This window comes from Saimiri boliviensis, chromosome 3 (assembly GCF_048565385.1).
Source record: "Saimiri boliviensis isolate mSaiBol1 chromosome 3, mSaiBol1.pri, whole genome shotgun sequence".
Lineage (NCBI taxonomy): Eukaryota > Metazoa > Chordata > Mammalia > Primates > Cebidae > Saimiri > Saimiri boliviensis.
In genome coordinates this window covers 168779710-168801767 of record NC_133451.1, presented here as the reverse complement: position 1 = coordinate 168801767, position 22058 = coordinate 168779710, and the positions used below count along the sequence as shown (strand labels likewise).

At 39.0% G+C, this 22058-nt stretch overlaps 1 long non-coding RNA gene across 3 annotated transcripts in view; it reads right to left on the bottom strand.

Moving 5' to 3' along the window:
• Positions 1-21475, bottom strand: part of LOC141584082 (uncharacterized) — a 34551-nt gene extending 13076 nt beyond the window's left edge. Inside the window, exons 1-2 of one of the 3 annotated variants that reach the window (XR_012517035.1) lie at positions 21244-21475; positions 329-448 (exon numbers count right to left, since the gene is read on the bottom strand). This is a non-coding gene — a long non-coding RNA (uncharacterized LOC141584082). The remainder of the gene's footprint in view (positions 1-328; positions 449-21243) is intronic. The other 2 variants (XR_012517033.1, XR_012517034.1) reach the window with 2 other exon arrangements.
• Positions 21476-22058: the final 583 nt, after the last annotated feature.

Sequence of the window (22058 nt, the reverse complement as noted above, 5' to 3'; positions counted from 1 at the left end):
AAAGAGAGCCATTAGAGTAACCAAAAAAATTACAAAAGGCAGCATGCTGAGAAGCCATGTGAAAAAGAGGATTGGCCCATTCACATTACAAAGTGAAGGATTTTATGGGTGATTGTATACATGGAACCATAACACCAACCAGAAAAGCCACTGTCACCTTTACGCTCCAGTGCCCACCACTTATCACATGAATGAATGTGGTCCCAAACTCAAGGCCCAAACTGGATTTTCTCTAAGACCACTGAGGTTCTCATTATGCTTGGAACAGCTCCAGGGTAATTAAAGTAAAAAGTAAATAGACCAAGTTTATGTAATTTCATGAACCAACCTTTCCTTCATTTTGTGGTCTGCTTCACTGTAGGCAAAATTCGACTCAAGAATAAAGAACAGCAAATGTTTTCACAGAGTGTCTACCCCTGGTTGCCAGCCAGAGCCATGTTTTCAAGCCCTGTAAGAGTACAATGATTGGACTTTCTTCAGCAAGAGAATATCAGCAAAATAGTTCTAGTTTTGTAGCTACTCTCCAATCCCCCCTTAACTTATTTGCCTTTCTGTATATTTCTTTTATCCATTTACTCTAATATTTATTTTTCAGATTTCTAAAACAACCTGGAACATGTCTATTGTCCTCTCATTCAGAGTAACCTCTGGAAAAGCACCATGACTGGAGGGAACGTGGCCCACTGAACCTAAGTAGCAACTTGGAAAGGCTGGTTCCAGAATAAAGTAAATCTAGAATTTGATTAATACACTGTGTGTAGCAGAGCAAAGTGATGAACTTCCAAAAGAATTTGTGAATTTGGAAAAAAAAAGCAGAAAGGATAAATTGTCCTAGTTTATTATATTATCACAAGTAGTTATAGTATTATGAAAATCAAAACTATTCTCATTGAATAAAAACAGATACAAACAACGAGAGATCAGTTTCTGGAATGGCCTCTAATAAAATCAAACACAGTTTTTCATTCTTCTCAGAATCACATTTACATTTATTCAAGAAGATTAACAACAACAACAGCAACAGGCGAATGAAGAGAAGAGTCTGATTTCCAAAATGGTCAGTTTGAAGAACTGCAGTTTTTGAAACTGATCTGGTAAGACTGGGTCTTTTAGATCCCCACTCAAAATAAAATCAAATAATCCAACATCTCGACTCGGAAGTCAGGTTTGGCATCAAATACAATATGATAGTAAGTGTCCAACTTAGTTTGCACCTTTCTATAATTCAATAAAAACTCATTTAAAAAAATTTCACATTTTGTTTCTTGCCTCCTCTACCCTGTCAGGGCACTGTAGAATTACTGTTTATAAAGGTAGGAAGATGGTCTTATGGAAAGAATGCTGGACCAATCTAGATTCTTATCCCATTTTTACCCTGCAAACGTCAATAAGTAATTTAATCTTGTTGAATCTAATTTTCTTATTTTAAAACGGGACACAAGGATTTTTTCTTGCTTTATTTGTAATGATTTCATGAGTATCAAATGACATAACATATAAAGTGCTTTTAAAAAGTATAATGCTTTTGTACACTCTTTACTAAAGATATGTAATGAGGCACTTATATTTTATTCATATGTTTTTTTCAATCTAATTTACAATACATATATAGGCTTAATTATATTACTTAATCAATTCATTTTTATTGTATTTTAGGTTCTGGGGTACATGTGCAGATCATGCAGAATTGTTGCATAGGTACATACATGGCAATGTGGTTTGTTGGCTTCCATCCCCCTGTCACCTATAGCTGGCATTTCTCCTCATGTTATCCCCCCCCAGCCATCCCCCAACACTGTCCCTACCCTGGACCCCCCAACAGACCCTAGTGTGTGATGCTCCCCTCCCTGTGAGGGAGCACCTGCTTATGAGTGAGAACATGTGGTGTTTCATTTTCTGTTTTGTGTCCATTGGCTCAGACTGATGGTTTCCAGATTCATCCATATCGCTACAAAGGACACAACTTATCATTTTTTATGGCTGCTTAGTATTCTGTGGTATCTATGTGCCACATTTTCCTTGCCTAGTCTATCATTGATGGGCATTTTGGTTGGTTTCAGGTCTTTGCTATTGTAAACAGTGCCACAATGAACATATGTGAGCATGTGTCTTTATAATATAACTATTTATAATCCTTTGGGTATATACCCAGCAATGGGATTGCTGGGTCAAATGGAATTTCTATTTCTAGGTCCTTGAGGAAGCACCACACTGTCTTCCACAATGGTTGAGCTAATTCACACTCCCACCAACAGTGTAAAAGTGTTCCTATTTCTCCACATCCTCTCCAGCCTCTGTTATCTCCAAATTTTTTTAATGATCACCATTCTAATTGGCATGAGATGGTATCTCAATGTGGTTTTGAATTACATTTCTCTAATGACCAGTGATGAGCATTTTTTCATATGTTTGTTGGCTTCATATATGTCTTCTTTTGAAAAGGGTCTGTTCATATCCTTTGCCCACTTTTGGATGGGGTTGATTTTTTTTTTTTTTCTTTTGGAAATCTGTTTTAGTTCTTTGTAGATTCTGGATATTAGCCCTTTGTCAGATGGGTAGATTGCAAAAATTTTTTCCCATTCTGTTGGTTGTCAGTTCACTCTAATGATTGTTTCTCTTGCCATACAGAAGCTCTGGAGTTTAATTAGGTCCAATTTGTCAGCTTTGGCTTTTGCTGCCAATGCTTTGGTGTTTTAGTCATGAAGTCCTTGCTTATACCTATGTCCTGAAAGGTTTTGTTCAGGTTTTCTTCTAGGATTTTTATGATGTTAGTTCTTATATTTAAGTCTTTAATCCATCTGGTGTTAATTTCAGTGTAAGTTGTCAGGAAGGGGTCCAGTTTCTGCTTTCTGTGCATGGCTAGCCAGTTTTCCCAACACAATTTATTAAACAGGGAATCCTTTCCCCATTGCTTGTTTTTGTTAGGTTTATTAAAGATCAGATGGTGGTAGATGCGTGGCATTGGCTCCAAGGCCTCTGTTCTGTTCCATTGGTCTGTATCTCTGTTTTGGTACCAGCACCTTGCTGTTTTGATTACTGTAGCCTTGTAGTATAGTTTGAAGTCAGGTAGCCTGATGTCTCCAGCTTTATTCTTTTTGCTTAGGATTGTCTTGGCTATGTGGGCTCTCTTTTGGTTCCATATGAAGTTTAAGGTGTTTTTTTCCAATTCTGTGAAGAAGGTCATTGGTAGCTTGATGGGGGATAGCATTGAATCTATAAATTACTTTGGGCAGTAAGGCTATTTTCACGATATTGATTCTTCCTATCCATAATCATGGAATGTTTCTCCATCTGTTTCTGCCCTCTCTTATTTCATTGAGTAGTGGTTTGTAGTTCTCCTTGAAGAGGTCCTTTACATCCTTTGTTACTTGTATTCCTGGGTATTTTATTCTCTTTGTAGCAATTGTGAATGGGAGTTCACTTATGATTTGGCTCTCTGTTAGTCTGTTATTGGTGTATAAGAATGCTTGTGATTTCTGCACATTGATTTTGTATCCTGAGACTTTGCTGAAGTTGCTTATCACTTTAAGGAGATTTTGGGCTGAGATGGGGCGGTCTTCTAAATGTACAATTATGTCCTCTGCAAATAGAGACAATTTGACTTTCTCCTTTCCTAATTGAATATACTTTTTTTTTCTTGCCTAATTGCTCTGCCTAGAACTTCCAATACTATGAATTAAACAGGAGTAGTGAGAGAGGGCATCCTTGTCTAGTGCCAGATTTCAAAGGGCACTTCCAGTTTTTGCCCATTCAGTATGATATTGGCTGTTGGTTTGTCATAAATAGCTTTTATGATTTTGAGATATGTTCCACTGATATCTAGTTTATTGAGAGTTTTTAGCATAAAGGGCTGTAGAATTTTGTCAAAGACTTCTCTGCATCTATTGAGATAATCATGTGGTTTTTGTCTTTGGTTCTGTTTATGTGACAGATTACGTTTATAGACTTGTGTATGTTGAACCAGCCTTGCATTCCCGGGATGAAGTCTACTTGATCTTGATGGATAAGCTTTTTGATATGTTGTTGCAATCAGTTTGCCAATATCTTATTGAAGGTTTTTTGCATCTATGTTCATCATGCTTATTGGCCTGAAGTTTTCTTTCTTTATTGAGTCTCTGCTGGGTTTTGGTATCAGGATAACGTTGGTCTCATAAAATGATTTGGGAAGGATTCCCTCTTTTTGGATTGTTTGGAATAGTTTCAGAAGGAGTGGTATCAGCTACTCTTTGTACGTCTGGTAGAATTCGGCTGTGAACCCATCTGGACCTGGACTTTTTTTGGTTGGTAGGCTTTTAAATGCTGCCTCAACTTCAGCCCTTGTTATTGGTCTGTTGAAGGTTTCAACTTCTTCCTGGTTTAGTCTTGGGATGGTGCAAGTGTCCAAAAATTAATCCATTTCTCCCAGGTTTACTGGTTTATGTGCATAGAGTTGTTTGTAGTAATGTCTGATGGTAGTTTGTATTTCTGTGGAATTGGTGGTGATATCCCCTTTTTTGCTTTTTTATTGCATCTATTTGATTCCTCTCCCTTTTCTTTTTTATTAATCTGACTAGTGGTCAATTTTGTTGATCTTTGCAAAAAACCAGCTCCTGGATTTATTATTTTTTGGAAGGGTTTTTGTGTCTCTGTCTCCTTCAGCTCTGCTCTGATCATAGTTATTTCTTGTCTTCCACTAGGTTTTGAGTTTTTTTTAATCTTGCTCCTCTAGCTCTTTCAATTTTGACAATAAGGTGTTGATTTTAGATCTTTCCTTGCTTCTCATGTGGGCATTTATTGCTATAAATTTCCCTCTAGACACTGCTTTAAATGTGTCCCAGATATTCTGGTGTGTTGTGTCTTCATTCTCATTGGTGTCAAAGAACATCTTTATTTCTGCCTTCATTTTTTGTTTATCCAGTTGACATTCAGGAGCCAGTTGTTCAGTTGCCATGAAGCTGTGTGGTTCCAAGTTAGTTTCTTAATCCTGAGTTCTAATTTGATTGCACTGTGGTCTGAGAAACTGTTTGTTATGATTTCCATTATTTGCATTTGCTGAGGAGTGATTTACTTCCAATTATGTGGTCAATTTTAGAGTAGGTGTAATGTGGTGCTGGGAAGAATGTATATTCTGTGACTTTGGGGTGGAGATTTCTGTAGATGTCTATTAGGTCTGCTTGGCCCAGATCTGAGTTCAAGTCCTGGATATCCCTGTTAATTTTCTGTCTCTTTGATCTGTCTAACATTGAGGGTGGAGTGTTAAAGGCTCCCACTACTATTGTGTGGGAGTCTAAGTCTCTTTGTAGATCATTAATAATTTGCTTTATGTATCTGGGTGCTCCTGTATTGGGTGTGTATATACTTAGAATCATTAGCTCTTCTTGTTGCATTGATCCTTTTACCATTATGTAATGCCCTTTTTTGTCTCTTTTGATCTTTGTTGGTTTAAAGTCCATTTTATCAGAGACTAGGATTGCAACTCCTGATTTTTTTTGCTCTCCATTTGCTCGATAAATCTTCCTCCATCCCTTTATTTTTAGCCTATGTGTGTCCTTGCACATGAAATGGGTTTCCTGGATACAGCACACTGAGGGGTCTTGACTTTTTATCCAATTTGCCAGTCTGTGTCTTTTGATTGGGGCATTTAGCCCATTTACTTTTAGGGTTAATATTGTTATGTGTGAATTTGATTCTGCCATTTTGATGCTAGCTGGGTTTTTGCCCATTAGTTGATGCACTTTCTTCATTGTATCAATGGTCTTTCCCATTTCTTACGTTTTTGGAATGGCTGGTACTGGTTGTTCCTTTCCTTGTTTAGTGCTTCTTTCAGAAGCTCTTGTAAGGCAGGCCTGGTGGTGATGAAATCTCTGAGCAATTGCTTGTCTGTAAAGTATTTTATTTCTCCTTTGCTTATGAAGCTTGGTTTGGCTGGATATGAAATTCTAGGTTGAAAGTTCTTTTCTTTAAGGATGTTGAATATTGGCCCCACATTCTTCTGGCTTGTAGGGTTCCTGCCCAGAGATCTGCTGTGCATCTGATGGGCTTCCCTTTGTGGGTAACCCAACCTTTCTCTCTGGTGGCCCTTTGTACTTTTTCCTTCATTTCAACCCTGGGGAATCTGACGATTATGTGCCTTGGGGTTGCCCTTCTTGAGGAATATCTTTGTGATGTTCTCTGTATTTCCTGGACTTTGATATTGGTCTGCCTTTCTAGGTTGGGGAAGTTCTCCTGGATAATGTCCTGAAGAGTATTTTCCAGCTTGGATTCATTCTCTCTGTCACATTCAGGTACACCTATCAAATGTAGATTAGGGCTTTTCACATAATCCTAATATTTTTGGAGGCTTTGTTCATTTCTTTTCACTCTTTTTTCTCTAATCTTGCCTTCTCATTTTATTTCATTGCGTTGATCTTCAATCTCTGATATCCTTTCTTCTGCTTGGTTAATTTGGCTATTGAAACTTGTGTATGCTTCGCAAAGTTCTCCTGCTGTGTTTTTCAGCTCCATCAAATTATTTATATTCTTCTCTAAGCTGTTTATTCTAGTCAGCATTTCATCTAACCTTTTTCTAGGTTCTTAGTTTATTTGCATTGGGTTAGCACATGGTCTTTTAGCTCAGAGAGGTTTGTTATTACCCACCTTCTAAAGCCTGTTTCTGCCAATTCATCAGATTCATTTTCCATCCAGCTTTGTTCCCTAGCTGATGAGGAGTTGTGATCCCTTGGAGGAAGAGAGATGTTCTGGTTTTTGGTGTTTTCATCCTTTTTGCGCTGGTTTCTTCCCATCTTCATGGCTTTATCTACCTGCGGACTTTGTAGTTGGTGACTTTCGGATGGGGTCTCTGAGTGGATGTCCTTTTTGTTGATGTTGAAGCTATTTTTTCCTGTTTCTTAGTTTTCCTTCTACCAGTCAGGCTCCTCTGCCACAGGACTGCTGGAGGTCCACTCCAGACCCTACTTGCTTGGGGATCACCCATGGGGGCTGCAGAACAGTAGGGGTTGCTGCTAGTTTATTCTTCTGTTATCTTCATCCCAGAAGGGTACCTGCCAGATGTCAGCCTGAGCTCTCCTTTATAAGGCATCTCTTTGGGTATATGGGTTTGGGGAGTTGCTTGAAGAGATAGTCTGTCCCTTATAGAAGCTCAAATGCTGTGCTAGGAGCTCCATTGTTCCTTGCAGAGCTGGTGGGCAGGTATGTTTAAGTCTGCTGCAGTGGAACTCATTTTCCCAGGTGCTCTATCCTAGGAAAGTTGGGCTTTATTTATAAGTTCTTGACATGCTGCTGCCTTTTTTCATAGATGCCCTGCCCAGCACAGAGTTAGTCTAGTCACAGTCTGCCAGCAGAGGTGTTGCTGAGCTGCCGCGGGCTCTGCCCAGCTGCTGTGTGAACTTACTTGAGGTGTTGTTATAGAGGTACAGTTAGAACTGCCTCAGTATTGGCAGACTGCCTTGGTAGTGGCAGATGCCCTTCTCCCCACTGAGCTGGATCATCTGGGGTCCAACTGTGCTTGCTCTGTCTCCCAGGTGTTCCAGGTGCCAGTTGAAACGGCTGCCCAGACTTGTGTGAGTTTCTCTGCGCCAACCCACGGCACTGGCCGAAACAGCCATCCTGGAAACTTGTAGTGCTTTTTGGCTGGGAATCTCCTGGTCTGTGGGCAGTGAAAACTCATTTGGAAATGTGGTAATCACTCACCCTCTGCATTGTTCTTGTTGGGAACTGCACTCCAGAGCTGTTTCTATTCAGCCATCTTGGATCCTCCTTCCTTATCAATTCTTTAAAAGTTACAAGCATACACTAAAGCATCAAGGTTAGGATTATGGACTTTTGAGTTAAACTACTGCTTACTAGGGCAATCTTCTTAGTCTACTTCTCAGTTTCTTAATCTATAAAAGGGTATATAATAATAGTACTTACTGTTAAGACTAATAGGACTGTTTAAATACATTAAAATCTGTAAAGTACCTGGAACAAGGACTGTTGTACAGTAAACAGTTGGAAAAATTAGTTTTTCTAAGAATAATAAGAATCTGAAAAGATAAGGGAGTCAGCTGGCATCTTTATCGCCAGAGGAAGTAGATATTTCCATATCAAACCATATGATACATTTACTCTCTCAGTGGGGATGGTGCTGGGGAATGTAGTCACCTATTTCTCTTAAATCCACCTATATTTTCTGTTTAAAAAGAAGAGATCACTAAAACCTTGAAATCCTAATTACCTTTTTTTTTGCAGTTGTTCTCAATAAACAAAAAGAATATAAACAATATGACTCACTAGCAAGGGAGAGGATGCCAGCAAACGTCATACTGCAGACTTCCACTTCCTTTAGGTGGCTGACATTTTGATCTCACATTGCTTAGTCATAAGAAAATGGAAGCAATAAAGACATTAAATGAGAAATGTTTTTTTATACTACCTAGTCCAGAGATCCAAAATAATTTATTATGTCTGGAAAAGAGCAAAATAACCTCATGGTCATCATGGACACGGTAGAGCTGTAACTTGAGACACATCACAGGTTTGCTCTTTATCTTATCAACCTGTGTTTCAACAACTGTCAACTAAGTTCTGAAGACATGACTGGGATATCAGTTATGCTTCTTATTGAAAACTCTAATTGTTTCGCATCATTTTATCTTTGGCTCAAAACACAATAAAAAGTTACCTTGAGACATTTTTTTTTCCTCCTTAATGGTCTCCTGAAATTACATTTTTTATCATTTAAGACTAAAATCCTTTCATTTTTTTCTAAATAATTCAAATAATAACTAGCATTATTCTCTGGCTATTTCTTTTAGTGCCCTTCATATACTATCTCATTTAATCCTCACAACAACCCTATATGTCAAGAACTGATATTAATTCTATTATACAGATATGAAAACTGAGACTCATAGATGATAAATAATTTGTTCATGGGGATGCACTCAGCAAATGTGAAAGCTGGGATTTGAGCCCAGGTAGTCTAGATTAAGTGTTCATGCAGATGTATACATGAGTATAGACTTCATGAAAGATTAAGAGTTAAAAAAATAAATAAGATTTGGTGACTGCTTTGACATGTTTGGAGGGGAGAGCTATGAAACAGTCATATAAAAGGAAAGAATGAGGGAAAGTTTGGAAAAGAGTGAAGTACTGAGTTTGACCTTGACCGTGTAATAAATTAATGAGCAACTATATAGCAGAGTGATTAAATCAAGAACTATTATTTTGTCTTCTCACTAGGGTCCCAGAGGAAAAATCATATATATACATATATATATATATATATATATATATATATATATTTTTTTTTTTGTTTTGTTTTTGTTTTTGTTTTTTTTTTTTTTGAGACGGAGTTTCGCTCTTGTTGCCCAGGCTGGAGTGCAATGGCGCGATCTCGGCTCACCGCAACCTCCGCCTCCTGGGTTCAGGCAATTCTCCTGCCTCAGCCTCCTGAGTAGCTGGGATTACAGGCACACACCACCATGCCCAGTTAATTTTTAGTATTTTTAGTAGAGACGGGGTTTCACCATGTTGACCAGGATGGTCTCGATCTCTTGACCTCGTGATCCACCCACCTCAGCCTCCCAAAGTGCTGGGATTACAGGTTTGAGCTACCGTGCCCGGCCCCCCATATATATTTTTTAATGATAAAAATTTAAAAATATATTCTATCCATTTTATAGGTGCTTTAGAAAATGTAAGGATGTCTAATAAAAAAAAAAGCAAAATGATTTATATTTCTTCCACAAAGAGAATACCACTATTTAAAAAGTGTTTCTTCTATTCTTATATATGCATGCATACATACATACACACACACACTCTACATAATTTTATTCACCTTAGAAAATTCGTGATTTGTTTTTGTTATTTTCTAGCAGCTAGCATGGGGCCCACTATGTATGAAATAGTAACAAATATTTGTTGAGTCAATAAATGATCCCAAATCTATCCCCTTTTCCTCCATTTCCCCAACTGCTGTGTTAAAATCATTCTTCCATGCTGTTTTTATAATTTTCAGTTGGTCTGATTGTCTGTAGTTTCAATTCCCTTGAATTTATTCCCTGCATTGCTGTCACAGTTATATTATAAAATGAAAATCTTGCTACATTTTAATCATGAATCCTTGATGGCTTTTATTGCCTATGAGATAAAATACAACTCCTTATCACTCAAGAGTTTTCACAATTTAGTCCTAATCTGCTTTTTAGACCCACCTTCTGTGATTCCTGCCTCCACCCCCATCCGGTATCTGGCATCAACCTAGTCACATTAGACTATTTACAGCTCTCAGAATATGCCAGGGAGCCTCACTCTTGCACCTCTACTCATGCTACCCCTTCTGACTGAAGTATCCTGTCCCAGTGTTCCTCATCAGTCAATTATTTGATTCATCCTTCAAAGACAAACTAACCAAAAACAAAATCTCTTTTGTAATGTCTTCTTCAAACCTTTCCCCTATTTTCCAGACAAATTAATTGTTCTTTCTTGTATCTCCAGAGAAATAGTCCCTAAAGTTAAAACTACGGTTTTGTAAAACTGCAGATTTCCTGAACTCTTGCTTATAGAGGTTGAGATTCAGTAGGACTTGGGTGGAAAGAGAAATCTGCTTTTAAAACAGCACACTATATCCCAGCCTAACCAATGCTACTTCAGAGCCAGACTGAACTCTTGAGTTGCTGAGCATTAAGGATTTTCCTTAAAGTCTGACTAAGAATCATGATAGTAAGAATCAGAAGTAGAGGACTTTCAAGATGGCCGCCTAAGAACACCTCAGGACTTCAGCTCCCAGTGAAAGTGCAGAGGGTGAGTGGACGCCGCATTTCCAGACGAACTCTTATTGCCCACAGACCAGGAGATACCCAGGCAGAGGGGTCGCCAGCGTCGCAGTCCCAGCCGGTGCGGCTGTTTTGGCCCCCGCGGGGCTGATTCCGCCCGCGCGGCTGCTGTGACCACTCCCTGTTGCTGCGGTTCTCCGTACAAAAGCCACTGGTCTGGGAGCCCTCTTAGCTGGCGAGCAGAGCCTTGAGACGGCAGAATAGCCCATTCATCTGAAATAGCGAGTCAGGCCAGGAGATTCCTAGGCAAAAAATCCGCCAGGAGCCGGCGCCGCGGTTCGAGCCGACTCCGTGAGTCGCAGCACGGGAGATCCCGGTGCCTTTTCAACAAGCGACCGGAACGCGGGGTCGTTCAACTTAAAAGAAAAGACTCTGAGTCAGGGAGCCAGGTGATCAGGCTCGGTTGGTCCCACCCCTCCACCCCCAACAACAACGAAAACAAAAACAGTAATTGGAAACCCTCTGGGTTGAGCCCTTCACCAAGCACAGCTGAACCGGGACGGTCCGGCTCCGTGGGGGAGGGGCTTCCGCCATTACTGAGACTCTCCACCGCTAAGGACGCAGGCTGCCGTTGCCGAGGCAACCCGCCGTTGCCGAGGCAACCTGCCACAACAGAGAGAGTCCGCCATAACAGAGGCGGGGCCACCATTGCCCAGACAGTTCTAACTACGCCCATATAAAAAGGACTACAGGGAAGAGCTCAGGGCAGCTGGGCGGAGCCCACAGCAGCTCAGCAAAGCCCCTGCGGGCAGGCAGAGGCTAGGCGTGCTGCTAGCTGGGCGGGTCCGACCTGAAAAAAAAAAAAAATCAAAAAAGGCAGTAGTGCAACGGAAACTCATAAAGCTCCAACTCCCTGGGACAGAGACAGACAACAGGTGGATAAACCCACAAAAATGGGTAGAAAGCAGCGTAAAAAGGATGAAAACTCCCGAAACCAGAACACCTCTCCTCCTAAAAGTGATCACAACTCCTCACCAGCAAGGGAACCAGACCGGATGGAGAAGGAGGGTGATGAAATGACAGAATCAGACTTCAGAAGATGGGTAGTAAGAAACTACAATGAGCTAAAAGAACATGTTCTAACCCATCGCAAAGAAAATAGGAACCTTGAAAAAAGATTGGATGAACTGCTGACGAGAATGGACAGCATAGAGAGGAGAATAAGTGAATTGATGGAGCTGAAAAACGCAACACGAGAACTTCGTGAAGCATGCACAAGCTTCAACAGCCGAATTGACCAAGCAGAAGAAAGGATATCAGAGGTCGAAGACCAACTCAATGAAATAAAAAGAGAAGGCAAGAACAGAGAAAAAAGCGCAAAAAGGAATGAACAAAATCTTCAAGAAATGTGGGACTATGTGAAAAGACCTAATCTACGTCTGATAGGTGTACCTGAATGTGATGAAGAGAATGAATCCAAGCTGGAAAATACTCTTCAGGATATTATCCAGGAAAACTTCCCCAACCTAGCAAGGCAGACCAATATTCAAATCCAGGAAATACAGAGAACACCACAGAGATATTCCTCAAGAAGAGCAACCCCAAGGCACATAATCGTCAGATTCACCAGGGTTGAAATGAAAGAGAAAATGCTAAGGGCAGCCAGAGAGAAAGGTCGGGTTAGCCACAAAGGGAAGCCCATTAGACTCACAGCAGATCTCTCAGCAGAAACCCTACAAGCCAGAAGAGACTGGGGGCCAATATTCAACATCCTTAAAGAAAAGAACTTTCAACCCAGAATCTCCTATCCAGCCAAACTCAGCTTCATAAGTGAAGGAAAAATAAAATCCTTTGTGAACAAGCAAGCACTCAGAGATTTCATCACCACCAAACCTGCTCTACAAGAACTCCTGAAAGAGGCTCTACACATAGAAAGGAACAACCAGTACCAGCCACTCCAAAAACACACCAAATGGTAAAAAAGCAGCAACACAATCAAGAATCTGCATCAACTAACCAACAAAACAGCCAGGTAGCATCAAAATGACAGCATCAAATTCACACATAACAATACTATCCCTAAATGTCAATGGACTAAATGCCCCAATCAAAAGACACAGACTGGCAAATTGGATAAAAAGCCAAAACCCATCAGTGTGCTGTATCCAGGAAACCCATCTTACATGCAAGGATATACAAAGGCTCAAAATAAAGGGATGGAGGAAGATCTACCAAGCAAATGGAGAGCAAAAAAAGGCAGGAGTTGCAATTCTCATCTCTGATAAAATAGACTTTAAAGCAACAAAGATCAAAAGAGACAAAGAAGGACATTACATAATGGTAAAAGGATCACTGCAACAAGAAGAGCTAACGATCCTAAATATATATGCACCCAATACAGGAGCACCCAGATACATAAGGCAAGTTCTTAATGACTTACAAAGAGACTTAGACTCCCACACAATAATAGTGGGAGACTTTAACACCCCATTGTCAATATTAGACAGATCAACCAGACAGAAAATCAACAAGGATATCCAGGACCTGAACACAGACCTGGAACGAGCAAACCTAATAGACATTTACAGAACTCTCCACCCCAAATCCACAGAATATACATTCTTCTCAGCACCACATCACACCTACTCTAAAATTGACCACATAATTGGCAATAAATCACTCCTCAGCAAATGCAAAAGAACAGAAATCATAACAAACAGTCTCTCAGACCACAGTGCAATCGAGTTGGAACTCAGAATGCAGAAACTAACTCAGAACCGCACAGCTTCATGGAAACTGAACAACTTGCTCTTGAATGTTGACTGGATAAACAATGAAATGAAGGCAGAAATAAAGATGTTCTTCGAAACCAATGAGAACGAAGACACAACATACCAGAATCTCTGGGACACATTTAAAGCAGTCTCTAGAGGAAAATATATAGCAATGAGTGCCCACATGAGAAGAAAGGAGAGATCTAAAATTGACACCCTATCATCAAAATTGAAAGAGCTAGAGGAGCAAGATCAAAAAAACTCAAAACCTAGCAGAAGACAGGAAATAACTAAGATCAGAGCAGAACTGAAGGAAATAGAGACACAAAAAACTCTTCAAAAAATCAATAAATCCAGGAGCTGGTTTTTTGAAAAGATCAACAAAATAGACAGACCACTAGCCAGATTAATAAAAAAGAAAAGAGAGAATAACCAAATTGATGCAATAAAAAACGATAAAGGGGATATCACCACAGATTCCACAGAAATCCAAACCATCATCAGAGATTATTACAAACAACTCTATGCACATAAACTAGTAAACCTGGAAGAAATGGATAAATTCCTGGACACCTGCAACCTCCCAAGCCTAAACCTGGAAGAAGCCGAAACCCTGAATAGACCAATAACATGGTCTGAAGTCGAGGCAGCAATAAAGAGCCTACCACCCAAAAAAAGCCCAGGTCCAGATGGGTTCACAGCTGAATTCTACCAGACATACAAGGAGGAGCTGATACCATTCCTTCTGAAACTATTCCAGACAATCCAAAAAGAGGGAATCCTTCCCAAATCATTTTACGAGACAAACATCATCCTGATACCAAAACCCGGCAGAGACTCAACAAGAAAAGAAAATTTCAGGCCAATATCCATGATGAACATAGATGCAAAAATCTTCAATAAAATACTGGCAAACCGATTGCAACAGCATATCAAAAAGCTCATCCACCATGATCAAGTAGGATTCATCCCGGGGATGCAAGGCTGGTTCAACATACGCAAGTCCATAAACGTAATTCACCACATAAACAGAACCAAAGACAAAAACCACATGATTATCTCGATTGATGCAGAGAAGGCTTTTGACAAAATTCAACAACCCTTTATGCTAAAAACCCTCAATAAACTAGGTATTGACGGAACGTATCTCAAAACAATAAAAGCTATTTACGACAAACCAACAGCCAATATCATACTGAATGGGCAAAAACTGGAAGCATTCCCTTTGAAATCTGGCACTAGACAAGGATGCCCTCTCTCACCACTCCTATTCAATATAGTACTGGAAGTTCTAGCCAGAGCAATTAGGCAAGAAAAAGAAATAAAGGGTATCCAAATTGGAAAGGAGGAAATCAAATTGTCTCTATTTGCAGATGACATGATTGTATATCTGGAAGACCCCATCATCTCAGCCCAAAATCTCCTGAAACTGATAAACAACTTCAGCAAAGTCTCAGGATACAAAATCAACGTGCAAAAATCACAAGCATTCCTATACACCAGTAATAGACTTCAAGAGAGCCAAATCAAGAACGAACTGCCATTCACAATTGCTACAAAGAGAATAAAGTACCTAGGAATACAACTAACAAGGAACGTAAAGGACCTCTTCAAGGAGAACTACAAGCCATTGCTCAACGAAATAAGAGAGGATACAAACAGATGGAGAAACATTCCATGTTCATGGTTAGGAAGAATCAACATCGTGAAAATGGCCATACTGCCCAAAGTAATTTACAGATTCAACGCTATTCCCATCAAGCTACCAATGACCTTCTTCACAGAACTGGAAAAAAACACCTTAAACTTCATATGGAACCAAAAGAGAGCCCGCATAGCCAAGTCAATTCTAAGCAAAAAGAACAAAGCAGGAGGCATCACACTACCGGACTTCAAACTATACTACAAGGCTACAGTAATCAAAACAGCATGGTACTGGTACCAAAACAGAGATATAGACCAATGGAACAGAACAGAGGCCTCACAGGAAATACAACATACCCACAACCATCTGATCTTCGACAAACCTGACAAAAACAAGCAATGGGGAAAGGACTCCCTGTTTAATAAATGGTGTTGGGAAAACTGGCTAGCCATGTGCAGAAAGCAGAAACAGGACCCCTTCCTGACACCTTACACCAAAATTAACTCCAGATGGATTAAAGACTTGAACATCAGACCTAATACCATAAAAACCTTAGAAGAAAATCTAGGCAAAACCATTCAGGACATAGGTGTAGGCAAGGACTTCATGACCAAAACGCCAAAAGCAATGGCAACAAAAGCCAAAATAGACAAATGGGACCTAATCAAACTCCACAGCTTCTGCACGGCAAAAGAAACAGTCAGTAGAGTGAATCGGCAACCAACAGAATGGGAAAAAATTTTTGCAGTCTACCCATCTGACAAGGGGCTGATATCCAGAATTTACAAAGAACTAAAGCAGATCTACAAGAAAAAAACAAACAAGCCCATTCAAAAATGGGCAAAGGATATGAACAGATACTTTACAAAAGAAGACATACAGGAGGCCAACAAACATATGAAAAAATGCTCATCATCACTGGTCATCAGAGAAATGCAAATCAAAACCACATTGAGATACCATCTCACACCAGTTAGAATGGCGATCATTAAAAAATCGGGAAACAACAGATGCTGGAGAGGATGTGGAGAAATAGGAACACTTTTACACTGTTGGTGGGAATGTAAATTAATTCAACCATTGTGGAAGACAGTGTGGCGATTCCTCAAGGACCTAAAAATAGAAATCCCATTTGACCCAGCAATCCCATTACTGGGTATATATCCAAAGGAGTATAAATCATTCTACTACAAGGACACGTGCACACGAATGTTCATTGCAGCACTGTTTACAATAGCAAAGACCTGGAACCAACCCAAATGCCCAACGATGATAGACTGGATAGGGAAAATGTGGTACATATACACCATGGAATATTATGCAGCCATCAAAAACGATGAGTTCACGTCCTTTATAGGGACATGGATGAACTTGGAAACCATCATTCTCAGCAAACTGACACAAGAGCAGAAAATCAAATACCGTATATTCTCGCTCATAGGCGGGTGTTGAACAATGAGAACACATGGACACAGGGAGGGGAGCACTACACACTGGGGTCCGTTGGGGGGAAATGGGGGAGGGGCGGGAGGGTGGGGAGGTGGGAAGAGATAGCATGGGGAGAAATGACAGATACAGGTGAGGGGACGGAAGGCAGCAAAGCACACTGCCATGTGTGTACCTATGCAACAATCTTGCATGTTCATCACATGTACCCCAAAACCTAAAATGCAATAAAAAAAAAAAAAAAGTTTCTCACTAAAAAAAAAAAAAAAAAAAAAAAAAAAAAGAATCAGAAGTAGAGCATGTTGGGATTCACACTTTCAGGTATCAGCAAAGCCAATCACTGTTTTCGATATGTTCTGTGGGTATGTGTCCTGGTAATGTAAAATCAAGCTCTGTTTCTTCGTATTTCTCAAACAAGCCAGAAAACAGAGGGGTGGAAAATATAAAGCAAGACAAAAGCACACTGTTAAATATAAACAAAAAAAGAAAGGAAAGGACATGAGGCACTTAAGTTGACCTCTAAGTGCCTCTTGAATGTTGCGTTCATGGAAAACAAGCAAAGAGGTGAACGAACACAATGGAAATAGTTATAAGCAAAGACGATTTGGAACCATAAAGGGCCTTGGCTAGTCCAAATCATCACAACCATTTTGCTAGAATGGCATCAGTAGCTCTAAACAAGTCATTTTGAACCAAATTCTTAAGATTTTTCTCATTAGCAAATATATGTGACTCTTTTGAAGATTTCAGTTCAAATTAACTCTGTAAAATCCATCTTCTTTTCTTTTGGATACAATATGCTCATTCAATGAGTAAGTGCCCCGAGAACAAAAGTGCATTAATAGTTAATCTTTAGAATCAACAGCTTTAGAGACAGAAAGACTGCTAAAAGATCTGCTACGCCATTCTTCGTAATTTTTTTTTATGAGCGTACATGTGGAAAATGGTATTAGTATGATATGTTGGGTTAATGACATGAGCCTGCTAAAGACTCAAAGTGACTGGCAGGAGCTCAAATAGTCCCAGACATACCTAGGGATCAAAAGGATTAATACATCCTAGAACATCTATGACACATATTACTTGAGAAGATATAATTGATAAACTAATGCAATTAGAGATGAAAAAATAGTGGCATGACACCCAGAGGCTAATAACATCACTTAGTGAAAGAGCTTTCGGTTTTCAAGGGCCTCATAACAGTGATATCAATCAATTTGCCATTCAAAATTCATCAATTCTGACAACTGTCGGAGTCATTTCAAGAGATCCACAATTCATTAAGGCACCCAGCATTGGCAACAGACTGAAAAAAATAACTCCCACCAAAGTCTGTACCATTTTCAACTGTGTTTAAATGCAAGTTGAAAATATAAAAGACAATTTCATTTCTTAAGTCATTGAAAAAAATGTTAGATAAAATACTTGAGGCTCTTTTCAGATGAATGGAAGAGGCTCTCAGGAATTAAGCAAGAACATGAATTTAGAGAAATAAGTGAGCACTGCAGCAACTGGGTTCCCTGGGAGTGCCGACACATCCAGGCTTCTGGGAACTTTGCATTTTCAGAGAGCAGAGAGTTTTGTTAGTGATCATCAAGCACAGAAGCCATGCACAGGAAGGCCAGTGCATGGACATGGAAAAGAGTTCAGTAGAACAACGTAAGTAAACAAATGATCCCTCACACAGGAAAGCAGCAAGCAAAACTGTTTGGCACTGATTTGACTGTGGGAGAAAAAGCTCTCCTGAGAATTTGTAGCCACTGGAAAGCCCAGACATGAATTTAGGAACAAAATTTTCAATGTTTACATGGTAAGGAAAATTACAAGCTGAAAATTTTCCTTTCTGGACTGATTTTAAACTAGTTCCAGATCTGTAATGTTCACAGACATGTGGCAAAAAGAAACACAGATTCTCCCCAGAGAAATGAATCCACAACTTGGGTATTAGAAAAATGTAAAAGATTGTTCTTTATTGTGCATACAACTTCAGAATCAATTTTTAAAAATCACAAAACAAATGTGAACTAAGCCATTGTATGCAAGTGTCACAGAAATAATAACAGAAACTTGAATATTGGAAATGTACAAATACAGGTAATATATTAGAAAACTTTTAGATAAGTTATATGTTCAAGGAAATATTTTTTTAAAAAAGGAAAGAGGTAAAAATATGACTAATAAGCAAGAAATTAGGTAGAATTTAAGGGCAAAGTTCTCCTAGAAGTAAAAAGTATAATTAAAAGTAAAAATTCAATGTAAAGGTTAAATAACATAGATACAATGGAGGAGAGAATTAATAAAATAGAATGTTCTTATCCAAAAGAAGAAATTACACAGAATAAAGCAATAGAGATAAAAAGATCAAAAATACTTTAAAAGAGTTGAACACAAAAGGAGTATAGAGTGAGAAAGTTCAAAATATCTCATACAAGTATCAGAAGGAGAACCAGGCAAATTTTACACGTTAAAAAAAAAAACAATGAAAACGAAAAAAGCCATAATTAGTATCAGTCAAAATATTCTTTAAAGGAAAAAGTACTAAAGTTATGCTTTATAACTTACATATAACTCTCATATTTTCATAACAAAATGGGGAAATAAGCAACTTTTTAACTTGTGTGATTGCTTAGGAAACTTGGTAAAGGACAAACTCTTAAGTGAAAAATTCTTTTTCTGTTGTCTGAGGGGCAGAGTTAAATTTATCTGGGCCTTTCTTCACACAGAGGGCATTTTCAGTTGCTGTACCTTGCTGCAGGCCTGGGCACGCGTAAGGAAAGACTATTGGGAGGGCGTGTCTTACACCTTAGGAAGAATCCTTAGCTTTGGTTTCCTGTCTCCCCTGGAGCTCCCTCCTTCCCTCTAGCTGAGTAGGCCAACTTCTGGTGCAAAATCTCCAACACTGGCAAAGTTCTTGCACATGCTGTGCATTATGTACCTTGAACAAAAAACCTGAAGATTAGGTGGTTCAGGCTGCATCATCCCAAAACAAAGAGCACCTCTTTGAAGCTCACCTGCCCTGAAAGAGGCCTTTCGATTAGTGGTTGATGGTATCTGTATTTTCGTTACCATAGCTCCAGTTACAGGATATTGTAATTATGAGATAACTTGATCTGTATTCTTTTCTAAAATTAATCTGTACCCCTGGTTTGCAAGACAGACTGAATGTTATTCACTTTTGAGTGCCCAGCATGTAGAGCAGCACAGTGTATGTGAGGATTTTTGTCCAGAGGAGTGGAGAGACAGTACTTAACAGATTTTATACTTCGATCCTAAGTTTCCGGAATGGTTCCAGAGATTCATGGCTTCTTTGTAAATTTTCTGCACACAGGAAGTAGAATCTGCCTCAGAATCAACGAAATTTGTTATTCAGGTCTCTCTCCTTTGCTAACAACTTTATTTCTAAAACATATTCATTTGTTTTCACAGAAAATACAAACTGTGCACCCAGTGTGCATAAGGCAACAGGCATTCCAGGAGGAATAAGAGACATGTCTGCCTTCAAAGAGTTTCAAATTTAATGGAGCAATACTAATTCTCCACTAATAATAACATGAAGCTCGGATACTCATTTGCCATCAGAGGCAGGGTAAAAGGCAGATACTGTGATGCCAGACTATCTGGGTTTGAGTCGTGGCAACATCACTCATGAGCTGTGCAACCTAAGGCAAGGAAAATTACTTTGTTTTGTTTGTCTCTGTTTCCTTACCTATAAAATGTAGATGATTACAGTGTTTATCTGGGATGTTGTGAAAATGAAACTATGTCAATGTACACGAAACACCAAGACTAGTCCATGACGCATCATAAGTGGTATAGAAATGATAGCTACTACAATGAAGAAAACAGCATGATGGTGATGGTGATGGTAAGGATGATGGTGTGGTGATGATGACGCTTCTCTCTATAGATAGTCATCCTTCAGTATCCACAGGGAGGATTCCAGGATTCCTGTCCCCACTTGGAAAATAAATCCATATATGTTCAAGTCACTTACAGTGTATTATTTGCATGTAACCTATGCACATTCTCTGGTATACTTTAAGTTATCTCTACTTTACTTATAATACCTAATACAATGCTAATACTTATAAATAAATAGCTGTTAAAATGTGTTGGTTTTGTTTTTTGTTGTTATATTGCTATTTTTTTATTTTTTAAATGCATTTTTGATCCAGCGTTGGTTGTGGATCTGTGGATACAGAACCCACAAAGGCAGAGGGGCAACTGCATACATATTTCCCTGTCCGTAGAATCAAGCTGAATCTTCTGACTATTTTGCACAATAGTCCCAGAGCCCTAATATTATAGTCAATAAATTATCAGAATGAACTGGGGAGATTTTCTATAACATATCCTCACGCCCCCCCAATTTGCTCAGTGTAAATCCACTATGGTTTACAGAAATCCCAAACTCAGAATTCCCTTCAACTGTCTCATCAGTTAGCTAATGAGTCCTTGCACAAAAGAATGAAAAGTAAAAAGGGAAAAACACAAGACATTAGTAACATTTTACAATTGTTACCATATAAAAATAATAACATCAAGTTTAAGCCAAAAAATAAAATAAAAAGGAAAATAGCAAAAGAGAAAAGGAGGGAAGAACGTATTAGAGTAATTAATGCAAGTAAAAATGCAATACCTACGAGATAGAAGTCTCTTGTATAGAAAGATTCACAGATTTCATTTTTAAAAGTGCTGGATACAATTGATCCCTTCACCAAACATTCTCCTCTAGCTGATGACACAGTTTGATTAAAACCAGGAACAGTTTTTAGCCCCCAATCTTTGCTGCTTACAGTCATAAGAAATCGCAGCCTAGCTTGGCATCTAAATAAATTGAATGCCTAATTTAGTAGTATATACTTTTATAACAAATGGCCGAGTCTCAACCAATCACAGAAGCTGAGCTTCAGCCAATCACAGGTTGATACCTGATCAGAGCATGGTCAAATAAGGCAAACTGAGAGCTGTAACCAATCAAGCTGTTTCTGTACCTCACTTCCATTTCTCTGTCTGTCAGTACTGCCTGCCCACATTGTCAGGCAGAGTTCTCTGAACCTCTTCTGGTTCTGAGCGTTTTCCTATTACAAAGTTGTTCTTTGCTCAGTTAAACTCTGTTAAATGTATAATCTGTCCAACGTTTCTCTTTTAACAGAATGGACTGCCGTATGGTAATTAGGCAAAACTGAAATTACCCTTTTGAAAGAAGACATTTTCTGACAGTCAAATAGCAACACTAAATTCATTCAGGTTCTTAGAGGTACATTTGCAATCAAGTCATTTAGATGCTTTCAAAAAAAAAAAAAATCTTAAAACTGAGCTATTTTAAGAAGAAAAAAAAAGGACAATTCCTTTGCCTCACCTATAAATACCCGAGAGCTCTTTTTATCCACTCGCTTTTCTCTAATCCTTATGGAAGCTTATTTTCTATGCCACTCCCCCAACACCACATGC